General features: G+C 33.6%; 1 protein-coding gene across 1 annotated transcript in view; it reads left to right on the top strand.

Moving 5' to 3' along the window:
- LOC124534347 (autophagy-related protein 101) overlaps positions 1-18,528 on the top strand; it is a 67,622-nt gene that overhangs the window by 31,978 nt on the left and 17,116 nt on the right. The window lies entirely within an intron of this gene.

Genomic DNA, 18,528 nt, shown 5'->3' with positions numbered 1-18,528 from the left:
TGATGAGCCTGAGATTTTATTGTTACTTTAATCCATTTTATTCGAATAGAGTTTTAAAGATGTTAAAAATTTTATGTCTTAATTTGCATGTGGCCTTTGTCTATGAAAAAAAATATTGGAGTTCGTCTTTGAGTAAAAACAAAAAACAATTAAAACGTAATTTGACATGACTAAACAAATATTACATAAATAAAAAGAGTTATGTATTTTGTGTCATATTTGATTAATTCCATGGAAAAAGTTAGCGGAATTGTAAACGTGAATAAGTCTTAACTACGTTATTTACATAAAGAATAAGTCATAGCGCAATTACCATATTGAGATCGGGTTTTCCATATAGCCATTGTCCATTAAATTGCTAGTTTTTCATTAGACAAATTTTCGTAAGACGCCATAACATTTTATTCATTTCATAATTAACTGTTGAATATGGTGACGCATTTAATACTCGAGATATTTTTTAAAATGACTTTAGATATATTATAAGAAACATATTTTTTTAGTGTGTGAATTTCAGTTTACCGAAAAATTACTTGCTGTTTTTTCTATAGATAGAAATTAAATGGACATTCGAAAATAATGATATTAAATCATTAGTCTTAAACTTTTAATTAAATTTGTAAACTGGCTATTCCAAGGCGCTTTTGGAGGTGTATAATCATAACACAATATTAAACAACATTTTCGTACAATTAAATTTATTAATTTCGGGATATTTACCATGTTTTTTTATTTTTGTTAAGTGGAACTCGATATTTCGACATTATCTACGAATGTCTTGTTCGCAAGACATAGGAAATATCCCGAAATTAATAACTTTAATAATAAAAATAACCATGCTGATATAAAAAAAATCTAGTATTCAGATTTTTGTTTACTTTAAACGATTAGAAAATATACAGCATTTAGTACCTTCAAGAAAATAAATATCTAGGTTTAATTTAAGCGTTAATTAACATGAAAGGTTCTATTGTTCAAAGAATGCCTTTACGAAAACTATTCAACTGTTCTTTGATATTGATTGCTTACTTAATCTAAAACAAAATTCATGGCCGAAAAACCCGTACAATAAAAAAAAAAAAAACAAATAGACCTAAATCGAATTAGAATCGATTTTTATAAAATAATAATAATCATAAATCGATGTTTACATTTAACAGACAAAAGTTGCTTGATTAAAGAATGTCGGAACATACTTCGAATGCCATCGGATATACGAAAACTGTCAACATTTCACAACACGACGGGATATTAATATACAGTTATATACTTCAGGTTTTATCTACGTTTTATGGCGTTGGATAGTTTTGTATCGAAGTAGACATAATGAAATCCATTAGTTATAACTTCGGTTTGTTTAAACTTATAGATAAGTATTATTTTATTAACTAGCAACCCGCCCCGGCTTCGCACGGGAGCGATACTGATACTGAATATACTAAAGAATTTGTTTATTTACGACATCACATTAGAATCTTCTAAAATTATCAGTGTTTCTCTATTATATTGTCCAGGTATTATACAAATACTTTTCTCTCGAATCACTCTATCTATTAAAAATACTGCATCAAAATCCGTCGCGTAATTTTAAAGATTTCAGCACATATAGGGAGAGATAAAGTGACTTTGTTTTATATTATGTAGTGAAGTGAAATTACTAATTTCTTGACCTGTTCACGTTGTTCTTAATCGTGTATAATGCTTGTTTATCAGTTTGTATAAATATCAGTAATACATATACTTTGTAAAAGCTCGTCTGGATACCAACAAATCAGTCGGTTAGAATACCGCCAAACGTCAATACTTTTTATTGCCATTTTCCGGTTAAGAGGGCGAGCGTTGCACACAAGGGACATAACATCTTAAATCGTGTAGGGCAACGCATTCATGGATTATAATTTTAATACAGTTCCTATGGCTACAGGTAGGTGTCTATATGTGTCACTTTATTTTATGTTGTCACTTTTTTCAATGTGTGGTAAAATAATTTTACCCATAGCTCATATCAGTCATAAAAAGAAACGTTAGCTTTAAATTGCCAGAATTAACTTTGATTGATGAATACAGCCGAGATGGCCCAGTGGTTAGAACGCGTGCATCTTAACCGATGATTGCGGCTTCAAAACCAGGCAAGCACCACTATATATATATATATATATATATATATATATATTATGTACTTAATTTGTGTTTATAATTAATCTCGTGCTCGGCGGTGAAGGAAAACATCGTGAGGAAACCTGTATGTGTCTAATTTCATCAAAAATCTGCCACATGTGCATTCCACCGCATTGGAACAGCGTGGTGGAATATGTTCCAAACCCTCTCCTTGATGGAAGAGGAGGCCTCATCTCAGCAGTGGGAAATTTACAGGCTGTTACTTTACTTTACTTGATGAATACAGCGAGCGGCTACGTTGCCTACAAGCATACAAGCGGCATATCCTTCTTTAATAATAATCTATAGTAATATTATAAATGTGAAAGTAACTCTTGTCTGTCTGTCGCATTTTCACTGCCAAACCACTAAACCGAATTTGATGAGAAGCAAATTTGGAGTCCAAGGAAGGGCATAGACTAATTTTGTTGTCAAACACATGACAACTAAACCTTTAAAACGAGAGCAAAGCCGCGGGCATGAACTAGTATTAAATAAAATTAAATACAATACATACAAATCAAATATTTGTTATAAAATGTTGACTAGCCGTCATGCAGATGAATCATTTTGTTAATTATTAAATTTTTTGGTGCAAATTCAACATTTCAAGGACACAAACACATTATGCAAAAGACCCTAAACAATATTGAGTAACATACGATATATGCATAAATTTGCACCTGTGTTTTTACGAAATATATATAAAGGCCTTATGCATTAATTGGGTATTTATTTACATAAATAAAAACGATTGTTCATTTTTGATTTTTGAAAATATTTTTGGGCTTATTGTTTTTTTTTATTTGGATCTTATTATTAATTGTTACCTTTCTCTTTATATATGTTTCCCTTTAATATTTATTTACTATAAGTTTAACGTAATTATAACCGCTAATTATGTATTAATAAAACAATATAAAGTAAATATCTATATACTTATATTTAAACGCATATATACATATATGGAGACATTACTTCCAGTTAACTACTTATACAATGAACTGTTAATCGTACCAATTTACTGTCTCAATATACTAATGCATTGTTTCTCTGGCTCTACTACGTGTACATATATGATGTCTTGATAAAAAAGCAATAAATACGTAATATGCGTTTTTACTAATAAATCAAAACATAGCAACGGTAATACATGTTATAAAGTACTTATTCTATTTTTTTATGGTATAGGTTGGCGGACGTGCATATGGGCCACCTGATGGTTAGTGGTCACCATCACCCATAGACAATGACGCTGTAAGAAATATTAACTATTCTTTATATCGTCAATGTGCCACCAACCTTGTAAACTAAGATGTTATGTCCTTTGTGCCTGTAGTTACACTGGCTCACTCACCCTTCAAACCGGAACACAACAATACTGTGAGTACTGTTATTTGGCGGTAGAATAACTGATGAGTGGGTGGTAACTTATCCAGACGAGCTTGCACAAAGCCCTACCACCAAGAAAAATCCATTAGTCCTTGTTTTTTAATAAATCTTTTAATTTCCATAATCCCTAACTACCACTAAGCTTTATCAAATTGCGAGTTCCTTGCCGTTTCTTCTTGCTAGAAGCCGCTTTCCAAAACGGTGGTAGTATTTAATTGTTGACGATTCAAAAACGCTTCATTGTGAATTTTACTTGAATAAAATTCATTTGATTTGATCAACAAACTAGTAGTCGTCTGCGTCTTTGATCGTTTTAGGATGGAGGACAAAAAAGTATAAGGCTATGTCTTTTCTTAGAGTTCAAATTTGCATCACACCAAATTTCATCTAAATCGGTTCAGTGGTTTGGTCGTGAAGGAGCGACATACAGACGGACAGAGTTACTTTCAATTTATAATATAATATAGATGGTCTAATGTAACTATGGTGAGGAGGTATACCTCTTCAAGCTTCTAAATGGAGCTGACCATAAACGTAAATCTGATAAACTAAATCCAAGTAATTACTTGAAACGAGTACAACGGTCATCCACGGGCGACGCAAGTGCGGCGTTGGAGCGTTATATGGATATTAAATATCTCATACGAGATCGGACATGTATTAATAGAATAAGTATAATTTTTATTTAATCGTATACTAGTTTTTACGCGCGGCGTCGCTCGTTTAGGATCTGTTCGTTGGGCTAAAAGTTATAGGCTAGGCCAGGTCTTAAAAACTATAGGCTATGATGAGGTATGACGCTAATTTGATCTCCAGGTATTCTTTGGTGCAAGATCAAGTTTGCCTCATAACAAATTGCATTCAAACGCGAAAGCGCAACAGACAGACATAATATATAACTTCGGTATAGAAGGATAGACGAGCAACAAATTATTGAGTGACTTAGTATAGCCATATGCCGTGCCAGTGTTGACTTTAAATTTGATTAAATATTGTACGCTGCCGCTTTGGAAGTATAATTGAGTAAAATATAGTTTTTATTTAAATATTTTAACTCTGATGAATATTCTCTAAGAGCAAATTCAAAACACACCCCAAAACACGATCGTAGAATTTGAAAAAGTTATAAGCGACAATGACAATAGCTATATTTAAATGTTTTGACTATAACGTTATAATTAACAGTCATTAAGAGTCGAGATGGCCCAGTGGTTAGAACGCGTGCATCTTAACCGATGATTGCGGGTTCAAACCCAGGCAAGCACCGCTGATTCATGTGCTTAATTTGTCTTTATAATTCATCTCGTGCTCAGCGGTGAAGGAAAACATCGTGAGGAAACCTGCATGTGACAAATTTCATAGAAATTCTGCCACATGTGTATTCCACCAACCCGCATTGGAACAGCGTGGTGGAATATGTTCCAAACCTTCTCCTCAAAGGGAGAGGAGGCCTTTAGCCCAGCAGTGGGAATTTACAGGCTGTTGTTGTTGTTTGTTGTTGTAACAGTCACTCCGATTCCTGCGTAGTTTCGTTAAAGAAATACAGACGTAGGTATAGACTTAATGGTCTTCATACAAAAAAATTGCCGTATATGTACACATATTTTTAATTTCAAAAAAGATCAAACGACTCCCGAGATGAAGTAAAGTAACAGCCTGTAAATTTCCCACTGCTGGGATAAGGCCTCCTTTTCCAGTAAAGAGAGGTTTTGGAACATATTCCACTACGCTGTTCCAATGCGGGTTGGTGGAATGCACATGTGGCAGAATTTCGATGAAATTAGACACATGAAGGCTTCCTCACGATGTTTTCCTTGGGCACTGGGTCACTCCCAAAATACCAATTTCTAATTATCAATTTCAATTCAAATTATTTTACTAGCACAACAATTCATACTTTAAGATCTAAGATTAGAGATTAAGATCTGTCTTTGACTAGAATATAATATTTTGAACCTTATTATTACCAATTAATAATAATAGATTGCTTGGTAACAATAAAAATGTTTTACCTACATATATTCTTTTAATAAGGTTTGTGTTCCTTGTCATTTGTAATAAATAATACGTACAAAACTGTCTCTAATCATACATATGTAGTAAATAAGTGTGATAATAATTCTTCACAGTTTTAAACTTTTGGGAACATGTTATAGAATATTTGTAGACTCCAGACTTTATAAATAAACAAATCGAGAGTACTTGTCAAGTATGTGATCACGAGACACTTGGTAACGTACTAACAGACGTTTGTATTTGCTTTAGTGGCTGCACTATACTGTTCTATATGTTTTATCTCTCTTTCGTCTATATGAACTTAGTGAACCCGAGCGGCACAGAAACCATAACAAAACCAGCAAAATTGAAGTCGTAGATACTTAAAATTTACTATCTTTACCGTCTATTAAGAAATACGACGTGAACTTCAATTGAATACTTCAATAATTTCTTGTTGTAAATTGTATCCTTTTAAATAAATTATATTAAACAAATAAATGTCGGAAAACATTTATTGTGATAGTTTAAGTATATTTATATAATACAGTTTATAAGGGGAGCGTACGTCAGACGTAATCTTATTAAATTGATTTAATAATACTAGACTTCTCGGTGTAGTAATTTTTACCTTGTGTTAGCTTAGTCCAGTCAGTCAGCATTAGTTTGAGTGCTTTTACTTTGTAATTGTAACTAAACACAGCTTAGCCTGCAACCGTGATGACTCCAGAAATCATTTTAATTTGGATTATTAGGTATTATAAGGCGGTTACTAATTATGTTCCGTTACCCCAATTTTTTGCTTATCATTGAAATATTATTTTAAGATTTTCTGACGAGTAGTTTATTCCTGTACTTCAATTGATACGTCTATAAAGCTAGAAGCACAGATTAAATTTAGAAGAGCACTTACTTATATGTTCTGTTGTTGACTATTCTCTTTTTTTTTATGGCTTTCATTTGTGGCTTTTAATTGATGGATTGACATGTGTCATAATTTGACAGGTTTCCTCGCAATTGCTTCCTTCACGACCGTTGATGAATTATAAACACAAATTATGTTTGCTATTTCACCTAATTTTTATGCCCAGAAGATTGTATTATATTGATGTTTTCACTTTTGTATTGAATACTACATTGTATTCTTAAATATATTAATTGCATAATAACTGTAGAGTTTCTTAACAGACGAAATGGAAACTCTCTTGGAAAAAAATTATACGCGTCAATAATTCAAACTGTTCTGAATATAATTTCGCAATACCATGTTTATCTACTTAGTGTTTTCGTACAATTTTCGGGTCGCTAGTTCGGTATTATTTGCTCTCGTAATATTTATTCAACAAATTAGAGGCAAATTGCAATATTGTTTTATATTTAATAATACAAAACGTAAATAATATTCGAACATGTGAATGTGTGAATTATGCCTTATTGGGTATGGTTTAGAAGTAAACAAACTCAATGGCGTTTCGCTACTTGCCTTTTTCCCACTGGAAAAACGCACTTCGCGTTTCCCCCACGAAAAGGTGGGGTATGTGCTACTCGCCGGTGCCCAGAAAATATTTGAGTGTGCCCTGACACACTGGAATACCCACTAAAAAACCAGCGGTCAACCCTTTCAGCGGTCTTTCCACAGGATCGCTTTCGCATGCTACTCTGACGAATTTTGCTGCATGCCAGCTTATGATGTCTCATTCCCTTGGATGACTTAGGGTTGAAAATTTTTCACGTATTCACCTCGCAACAATGATAAAAACTAAGTGATAGAGGTCTCCTGGGTACCACGAATTCAGGAGGTTATAAAATTTGTAACGAAAGGATAATATTTCCTGGTGAGACAAGTATAGGTAAGAGATATACTTGAACCTAATTAAATTTGTCGAATTCGTTGCTTGTATTGTTCTGTCGTTGTATTGTCGTCGAATCCCGCAGAACAGACTACGAATACGCAAACAACTTATTCGTGTATGTTCGGTACGCGTCGGTTATTTATATGGATGGAAATTTTAAGGTTAATAGGAAGAATTGTTTCAGATAATATTCTCCAGTGGTATCTTAATTCCGTTAATGATACCTGATCCATTTTCATTTTTAATGGCATATTGGTAAGAAAATGATTCTCTGTCTACATATATACGCGGTTTTTTTGACATCTTAATTACTTTTGGTAATAATTTTACGGTCTTATCATCCATAATTAACATAGAGTTACATTTGTACCGCATTTTTTGCTCATAGCTCGTAATTGAATTTAGGTAGATAACGGCATTATAGATATACAATGACAGCATTGTATGAATATTACCCGTACGAAGTTATATCATAACTAGCATGTAGGTAATTCTTTAAAATATCATGAGATAAAGTAATAATTCAAACTCAGGCGCAGTTCGTCGTTCGGACCTGACACTGACACTTTTAACAGGCATATTTTGACGGCGTGTTTTAGCTTCGCGTATTTAATTCTACGTAATAGCGTCACTTCTCATTGTTTAAGTAAATGCGCAAAAAGTTGTCTTTTTCACGGCTGACGACGTTCTAGTCACATGCTTATTGCTCAGGTCAGCCGCCTTTGATGAACTGAGAATGGTTATAGAATCAATTTATCACGTACTAGCAACCCGTACATCAGATTAGAAACTTCTAAAATTTTCAACGTTTCTTTATTATATTGTCCATGTTTTATATAAGAAAAAAATCCCCTCGAAACACTCTATGTACTGAAAAAACCGCATCAAAATCCGTTGTGTAATTTTAAAGATCTAAGAATACAGACAGCGTTAAGCGACTTTGTTTTATACTACGTATTCATAATATATGAAGAGTTAGGTTAGGTAAGTTTTAGGTGGTGCGAGATGGTGGTATGTGGGAGCGATCTTGTAACGTCCCCCAGAGAGACTGATAATCTAATTATTAGCACATAATATGTCCAAGAGGATATTATTATATACACTAATATAATAAAAGTAAAAAGTTTGTATCGACGAAAAGGTTAAATGATAGAAAAAAATTGGGTCTTATTCTTGGGAAAGGCTTCACGAAAACTACACGCTTCCGCTCACTAAGGTGGAGCAGAACCAATTAACGCGGGAGAAACCACGTGCAACGGCTGATGTTATATTACAGGAAATAAACAAGATTAAACTTGTAGCTCTATAGGTAATGATAACCTTCAATATTATCCTTAGGTTTTGCCAGGTATATTAGACAGAACCTCCGTGTAATTTTAGTGATTCCTGGAAAAAACTAGTATAGCATAATTTTATCCAAAACAAAGTTTTTACAATCATGGTATCTTCTTTAACAAAACCTTGGATACCCCAATGATAATCTCCATCGCGAATGTAAACATATTTATGCCTAACGAATGCATTAATTCTAGTTTTTGTATTCGTCTATCTACATTAAATATTTTCCAAAATCATGCGTATTTCATACTATTTATCATTACAATTTGATATAAGTTGCCATCCCAAAATCTCTGTTTGAAAAACCGGTTGTTCTATAAGTACGGCTGTCTTTGGAGATTTTAAAATGAACGTGCCTATTTATTTAAACTTTTTTTACAATTATTAATATAATCGATTCGTTACGTTAATCTTTTTTTAAAGTATTCAAATGTCAGAATAATTTAGACACAATAAAATAAGAGCAAATATAATTGGAATGAAAAATATTAACATATTTTCAATTGTATATAAAAATACAATGAGTCAATCATTTATTCGTATGTATTTACGTTGTACGTGCAGTAACTAATTTGTGTTCATTGTCGCACCGAAAAACAATTAACTGGATGCAACGAACTGTGCAACATTATGATATTATGTAATTATTGTTTTACATAATAACATCTAACTTAGACACCATTGATAATGTATTATAATATTTTTTTTGTGCTTTAGTTTGGCGGGCGAGCATATGGGCCACCTGATGGTAAGTGGTCACCACTGGCACTGCAAGAAACATCAACCATTCGTTACATCGCTCATGCGCCCTCCTTGGGAACTAAGATGATCCTTAATAAGTCCCTTTTGGTGTTTGTGTAGTTACACTAGCGCACTCACCCTTTCAAACCGGAACACAACAATACTAAGTACTGTGGTTTGGCGGTAGAATATCTGATGAATGGGTAGTACCTACTTAGCTGGGCTTGCACAAAGCCCTAACACCAAGTAGGTGTTTGCAAGTGATATGCTTGCCTAGCTTTATGCATCTGATATACATGTAATCCCGACACGAACAGGCAGACTTAAGGTTCTAGGACCACAGGTTCTAAGAGTTTTCCAAGAAAAGTAGATTTCTTAACGGAAACATCCGTTTTTTTTTTAAGTATTTGACTGGTCTATATCAATATTCGGGATTTCCTTAATGAGACAGCTTCTGTAACTATCACACAGTCAGTCTACTCATTAAATACTATACATAGCATCTAGTATAAAGGTATAATAATAGAAGGTTCATCCGGAAATCAGCTAAATATAAAAGAGAAAATGTATTTTTAATGCACAAATCTCGACAATATGCATACACATTACTCACAATTTGATTTAATTATACTTATTGTATAGTATATACGTAGGTACCTAGTTTTTTTAAATAAATAAGTACATACAGATGACATAGATGTTTATAAATAATAAAAATAAAGTAAATGTGATTCCGCGAATTAATTGTCGATTCTTTGAGACTAATGCTTTTTATATAATTTATGTGGAAAGCTAATTGGTTAAAATGTTGAGGAAATTTCTTGTAATAAAACTATAGAGGTCAAAATAATATACGTTGCATCGTGCAAAAAATATGTAAGAATTTTAGCTAATTTGCGTATTATGAATAATTATAAATTTTGTTAAGTTATTTATATTCAGCCTTTTTCTATTTCCTTAAATACATAAACATATATGCAAGAGCTCAAATGTCTTATATAGCTTAGATTCAGAGAGGGTGCACTAAATAATTTTAAGTGTTTTTCTTTTGTCAGTAAATAACTGAATGTGAGTTATTGTTTTAAGTAAACGTTAAACAACGCTAATAATTTAAGTAAGGTAAGACATTATTGTTATCATAAATATAACTTATATTTATTAATTTGGCTCCCAATTATCTAGGGACGGTGTGTGTTATGGAATGGTTTTTGAGGCCTTTGTGGCTGTATCTAAAGTGCTATATGTAAATCTGGTTGAGTATTATTATTATAAAGTCAAACAGCAGAACAAGGTATTACTGTTTTATGCCTAATAATGCCTGTTTTGATAAATAAAAAAAAAGATCAGCTTACGACCTACCTACTTACCTTCTTGGTATCAGGCAAAAAGTGATACGCACTAGATGAAGCGCGCTCGCTTCATGTAATTATTTAACAAAAAATCCCAATAATAAGTCAAGATTATTGGTTAAACTTGGCTTTGGCGGAATTTTATCTCACTCTACCACAGAACTTCTCTAAATAATTTATTATTAATAACCCACTTTGAAATATAATAATGAAATTAAATGTTTTTAAAAATGTTATTTTAAACGAAAATACTTCAAATAGTATTTAAGAACTCTTTTCACAGACGTGTAAATAACCTTACCTTAAAATTCACAGCACAAGTAAACTTGTCAAACTTGATACGAATGGTGTACGGAAAATAAATAAAACATTACTGAACGAAAATATTCAAATACCGTCAGACTTTTGTTTCTTTTTTCGAAAAGTTTTAGAAATAACGAATTTGTGAGTTACATTTTGAGAAGTGTATCACTCGAATTTTTTTTTCAATAATAAATTTTATCTGTACAACGGGCCTAAGTCAATATTTATATAAAGTTTTCCGAAATTGATTGCTAGTGTTGCCAGTGATACCATTGCTTTAAGTTAAATTACTAAATGATTAATAATTAATTAATTTAATTTTTAATTGTATGTTGTTTTTTATTTTATTATTATTCGTTGTGAGTTATTATAAAAAAAATATTCACTTATACTTTTTTAACTAAAATATTTAATTTTTACCTAACATTTTATCTAACATTATAATCAATAACAGTAATCCATTCGATTTATGAATAAAATAGCCATCTGTTATTTTTTTTTAATAAAGAACTGTTTAGAAAAACAAAGAAGAAGAATAATATTATTTTATTGCGAACAGAACTCATGTTAGAAAGTTCGTGACGGTATTTTAATGGCGTATTTTTTTATTTTATTAAAAAGAGTTATAAAACCGGCTCTCAAAAACAAGGGTTAGGGTTATAAGTATATTCTGATATAACATTTTTCCTTATGAATTCTTTTTTATAGTTATTTCCGTATTGGGTTCGGTGTAGTACTGAATAAGGTGATCAACCCCAAGTCAATTAGCAATGGACATTGTTAAGTTTTTACTTGCAGCGCGTATTTACTACACGCTTCATATAAAAACACAGGTAAAGTCGCTTCGGTGAGTAATATTTTTCATTTAAATATTATGAATGGCTGAAATCACACAACGGATTTTTGATCTAGATGCACTTAATCGAAACGAGTTAAAAAGTCGCACTCACTTTTCGAGCTAGCGACAAAAAAAAATGGACGCCACGTGAAAGCTTATGTATTTTTTTATTCTATTATTTATTTATTATAACAAATATATAGCTTACGCATTAAGCATTGCACATCATTATAATTTCCACTTACGATCCGAGTTTACAATCTCATAATTAATCAGTGGAATTACCTCCATCTATATTGCATGTTTAATTTTTATTACAACATTTAATATCCTTATAAAATATCGCCTAGCCGTGGGCGGGAACATCTTGGGAACCTGTTTAAATAGCGGTAATTCTAATGTGGTTAGTTAGGTTAGTTTTATTTTTAGGGTTACGTTATCGAATGAGATACTGTATCTAAAGTCTATAAATATTTATGGCATTGTTTTGGCTGGCTGATTGTCAACACACTATAGACTATAATAATTATATTGAGTTTTGTAATTAGAGTTATAGAGATATTAGTCGTAAAACATACCGACAGACTATATATGCATATATGAATATATGTCTGTCGGTATCTGTCGGTATGACGACTATCGTGTCCCTCATCCTCTTTAGCATGATTAAGATAAAAAAAGTATATTTTATTTTTTAAAAATTATAAAAATCAAGTTGAAAGTATTACAATTAACTATGATAATTATATTGAGATTTGTAATTAGAGAAAATATCGTCTGTATACAAATTTCAAGAAAAATTAAATCATTTACATATTTTGACGAGCTCCGTGGTCGAGTGGTGTGTACACCGATTTTCATGGGTACGCCACTCCGAGGTCCTGGGTTCGATTGTCAGCTGAGTCGATGTAGATTATCATTGGTTTTCTATGTTGTCTTGGATCTGCGTGTTTGTGGTACCGACGTTACTTCTGATTTTCCATAACACAAGTGCTTTAGCTACTTACATTGGGACAAGAGTAATGTATGTGATATTGTTTCAGATGTAGGTTTCTTATCAAGCTTAAAATAAAAGAAGGTGACGAATTTGACCTAAAGTTTAAAATAAATGTGATACATAATAACGATGAATAATGACGAAAATAAATAAAAATAAATTAATATGTCTTATCACAAATCTTCGTTTTTGATATATGTATTTTGAAATTAATACTTATTATTCGCTGTTCCACTACGTGTTGGTGAAATGTGGCATATACATACATCCGATACATGTTTCCTCATCGCCTAGAATGAAATTAATTATGAAAGGAACATCGACGGCTAAAGAGGCAACTAGGTATGGTTTCTTGCCCTTGTCCATTTCGAATCTAAAAATTATAATCAATTTCCTTTGTTGCCAAACTCAATAGTACTAAAAGTGTATAATTACAGGTTGAGATTGGGCTTTTGATTTTTTTGCGATTTAATAAACATTATTAGAGACCGGAAAAAAGTTACTGGCCGGCTAGAAAGAGGTACTACGGCTGCATAAGAAAAAAAAATGAAAAACGGAAAAACCTATAGAAAATTGTTATCGACAAATTCCAAATATTTTAAACGAATTCGGCGTTCGTTGGAGTCCAACTAGTATTAATATGATTGAAGTATCATTACTATGGTAACATCGCTTTGCAATACTTAGAAATTGTATTCGCTTTTGTTATTTCACTACAGCGCTTTGAACGCTCCATGCTTTTTGTTTATAATCTAAGATACATTACCAGCTCAAAGTGATGCATTTTTTGTAGACAGAGGTATAGTTCCTGTATCGTCCTTAAATATTTGTGATTTTTTATGATGTTTTTATTTCCTGGTATTTAACTCAAAGACTTACGTCTTAAAGTCACGATCGGTAAAATAATGTTGATAATCATGATTACGTTTTCCTTCCGTCGTACTCAGCAGCCACGTTGGTACGAGAGGTCGAATGAGTCAATTTTGTAGTTTATAGTAGAACATCTTTTGTTTTATTATTCGAACAATACGAAGTTCAATATTTCGACATTATCTATAAATGTCTTGTTCACGAGACTGAAGTTTTTAGCGAAACTGTACTTAATAACTTTAATAATAATTTGAACACTATACATTAAAAAAAAAACATAAAATCAAAATAATAGAATATTTAAGCCAATTTTATTAAAAAAAAAATCTATTAAAATGGGTTCCAACTGTTATAGTATCAAATTGAAATGTCTGATCACTGCAATTTAAAAGTAGGTATAGGTCTAATATAGTTCTTTGGAAGTTACCACGAAAACAACCACAATTTTTTATCGGTCTATTTGTTCGGGTAATTCTCAAAACAGGTAAATGTAATTATAATAGGGTATTATTATAGGGGAGTATTTCAAAGAACCATTTAGTTTTTATTAAATATCCTGTTTATATATTTATTTGTGTATTTAACAATTTGGCGCACACGTATGTAATTATAAAATCGTTATACAGAATAGAAAAGAAGCCTTGTCTTGCTTACGTTAATACTTTAGTTTATATGTATTATACAAATGACCATGATGCCCTCCTGACGGATTTCGTACATGACGGCTAATCTCATGGATGACTGACCATCTAAGGATAAGCTTAGCCAAATAACTATTCAATTCTAGACGGCATATAGGACATGATAGAGTTCAGGCGCAGAAACAAGGACCCTAGGTTTTTTCGAGACACGGTTACACACTTCCAGGCTACGAATTTCTAATGAGAATGTCGATCCAAAAACCCATCAAATGTTAACCGCCCCGCCCTGGACTTCGAACCCAAGGTCTCGGGATCTGCGATCGTATCATTAGCATATAATGTGTTAAATGTTATCGTTCTATATAACTAAAGCTGGTGACAAATCATTGAAGAATTTTACGCGGTTGGTATATTATAAGTATGTCGGTATGTTTTACTACTATCGTGTCCCTCATCCTCTTTACTATAATTAAGATACATTATATATATAGTACATTTTATTTTTTAATAAATTATAAAAAGTCAGTTGAAGATATTATAAGGTTATACACATGTGGTTTTTATCCACATAAAGCAGTTTTCCTCATTCTATGTTCTTTTGTCGTCACACGCGAATGTAATCGTTGTCGGCAAACTTAGGTTAAGATTTTGCACTTACGAAAGGATCATCTAAGTTTATACGTACGAATTATGTTGTTTTTTTTTAAACAAACTAAAAAAACAAATGATTATGAAAGACATTTGAAAGTACTTACCTAATGTGGTGAAATGTATTGGATTGTATGGTAGCTGGTTGTTTATAAGGCGTCCATTCATTTTTTTGTAAGTATTAACATTCATTATAATATCGTGGATATGCGAAGATATAGTTAAAGTCATAAGTCGAGATATGTGGCTAATATTTATTAAATAATATGTAAATTGACTGTGTTCCGGTTTTAAGGGCGAGCGTTAGTGTGATTACAGGCAGGGACATAATAACATCTCAGTTCCCATGGTTGGCGGCGCATTGGCGGCGAATTGTATATTCCAATGGCAGCAGGAGTGAGGATTAGCAAACCTTACATTTACATATTTTATTTATTCAACTTGATTTGCTACATTAAGTCTGTAAATATCCTACTACTGGGATAAAGCCTACTGTCCCTTTGAGAAGGCTCCCTAACCTAAAAATGGGATGCTATATACCCCTGCATATTCCACCTCGCTGCTCCAACGCCGGTTGGTCGATTCATATGTGGCACAATTTCGTTGAAATTAGACATATGCAGGTTTCCTCACGATGTTTTCTTTCACCACGGACCACGAGATGAATTATAAACAATCAAACTATCATTTATAAGTACCCTTGAATCGTCACTTTACAAATTGTATTAACTGGTTGGAAATGCTGATTCTACCGAGAGGAACCGGCAAGAAACTCCGTAATTACTCTTTCCAACTTCATAATTACATAGTAATGGCAATACAATTGGTGTTTTAATCTAATGTGGTTATCAACAAATACTTTCTAGTTATATATTAGTTAAGGACTTGGTAAGATACAAAGTATAAACTTAGGTACAGATCAATAATGTTTAAGTGGCCAATCAAGTCATCTCATAACTAAACACGTCTCCTTTCGACAATTAACATATAACTTCAGTATTATCTAATACCGTCAGATAGATATGTTGTATGTTTGAATGTACTAGTCTCAAAAATGTGCCAAATTTCATAGTACCTAATAAAATAAAATATGTCCTATGAGTGGAAGTACCTACTAATAAATATAATTTTTACTAATGAATTTTGAGTTAAAAAGATTCTTAAAACAGATTTCTTTACAATAAAGAAATTTTAAACTATTTTTAATTATATGTTAACAGAATTAAAATAATAATTATGAATTAAAATATACATTAATCAATTGACAAGTGGACTCTGCCGAACCAATATAAATACTTTAATGAAAAAATTATAATAATACTTAACATATAACCTTTGTAATCAATATCTCTACGATATTCAACTATGATATTTAAAATTTTCGTCGTAAAAATAATATTATATCAATTGTTGAGGTCCCGGTGACCTGATGTACTGGAGGTACATTTTTATAATTTTGTATCAAGCTGTTACGCAGGGCCGTAGCATTTCATTTCGGGGGGGGTTCGTGCTCCAGGAAAAACACAATAGGTATATTTTAAGATAAAATAAGCGTAAATAAATTAAAATTATACATCATTTATGCACATTTATTTAAGAGACAACCGACGACTTCTTTTATATTATAGGGGGCAAACGAGCACGATGCTCATCCGATGGAAAGTGATTACCACCGCCCATGGACATCTGCGGGGCTTGCAGGTGCGTTACCGGCCTTTAAAGAAGGAGTACGCTCTTTTTTTTTAAGGTTCCAAAGTCGTATCGGTTCGGAAAAAGCGTCGGTGAAAGCTGCTTCAACAGAGTGGTTTTGCAAGCAAGAAAATATCTTAAAAATCGATTTTGTGGATTTTTGAACATTAAGGTGGTGCGGGTGAAACTTTGAATTTTGACGAGATGTCCGAAGGTGAAATTCAGTAGCCGGGATTAATCCGAACAACGCCTCCGAATATTTTCCATGAAATATTCGGTATAAGATGCAGAGTGATCTAACATCGCAAAGCCAAATGATCAAGCAGGTCGAAAAGGGCTTGATCGTTGATAATTTGAGCAGCTCTGCGTTGGATACGGTCAAATGGAAGGAGCTGGTACTGGGGAACACCCGCCCAGAGGTGTGAGCAATATTCCATATGAGGTTCAATTTGCGCCTTGTATAGTTTTAGGCGATGGGCCGGCGTGAAATACTGTCTTGGCTTGCTGAGCACACCGAGCTTTTTTGATGCAAATTTGTCTTTGTGTTCCAATTGACCACGGAACTGAACGAGCCTCGAAATATCCACGCCAAGTAATTCGATACTAGCTGTGGTAGCTATTGGAATCTTCTGAATTCATGGAGATACGAAAAATGGTATTTTTTTAGCGGCTAAGACGCAAACTTGCCTCTTTTTGGGGTTGAAGTGGACTAATTTCAGCCGGGGGGTCCGAACCTTCTAAGTGAGCTAAGGGATTACCAAGGGAGAGTACTTCCCCGCCATCAGATATTTTAATAGCAAAATAGGAATCATATATGGACAAAGTTTAGCCGGTCCCAGTTCGAGACTTTGTTTAATGAAGACTCGATTTCAGACACAAGTTTCTTCCGGTTTTCTCCGACGTTTTCCCGAGAAATATTAGCCCGGCCCGTGTATGAGGTGTCTACAGTACTGTCGTCCGCATAGCAGTGAATGTTACATATTTGCTATCCACTGTTGATAATAGGACAGAGAGAGCTCCCCCAGAGCGCGCCACGCTGCTCGGTCCTCTGCCTCCCTCATCCAGCGTCCATCGCGCGTTCCTGCGAATGTCGTTGGACCAGCAGGTCGAAGGTCGTCCTACATTACGCTTACCGCGACGCGGTCTCCACTCTAGGACTCGTCTGCTCCAGCGGCTATTGGTCCTACGACAGATATGGTCAGCCCACTGCCACTTCTGCTCGCTGATCCTCCTAGCTATGTCTGTTACTTTAGTTCTCTCACGGATAACCTAATTTCTGATTTTATCTACGAGAGAGACACCTAACATAAGTCGCTCCATCGCCCGCTGCGCGAACTTTAATTTGTGGACTAGCCTCACCGTTAGTGTCCACGTCTCGGCACCCTACGTCATCATCGGTAGGACGCAATGCTCAAAAACTTTCGATTTCAAGCATTGTGGAATCGCCTACGTAAAGACCCGACGGAGCCTGCCGAACGGTGCCCAGCCCAACCGAATCCTCCTATCAATCTGTCTGGCCAAGGTTATCCCGCACAACTTCGAGGGGGATGCCGTCGACAGATATCGGTCCCGGCACGACCTGTTTATTGATCTTGGTTTTGTCCAAGTTCGTGCCTAGATCGACCCGCCGGGAGGACCCATTTAGGTCGTCCAACATTCCGCGAAGCTCTTCCAGCGTCTCTGCAAAGATGACTATATCGTCTGCGAAACGAAGATG

The sequence above is a fragment of the Vanessa cardui genome, chromosome 12 (assembly GCF_905220365.1).
Source record: "Vanessa cardui chromosome 12, ilVanCard2.1, whole genome shotgun sequence".
Lineage (NCBI taxonomy): Eukaryota > Metazoa > Arthropoda > Insecta > Lepidoptera > Nymphalidae > Vanessa > Vanessa cardui.
The sequence above is the reverse complement of the archived record's forward strand: the minus strand, read 5'-3'. Positions and strand labels throughout refer to the sequence as shown.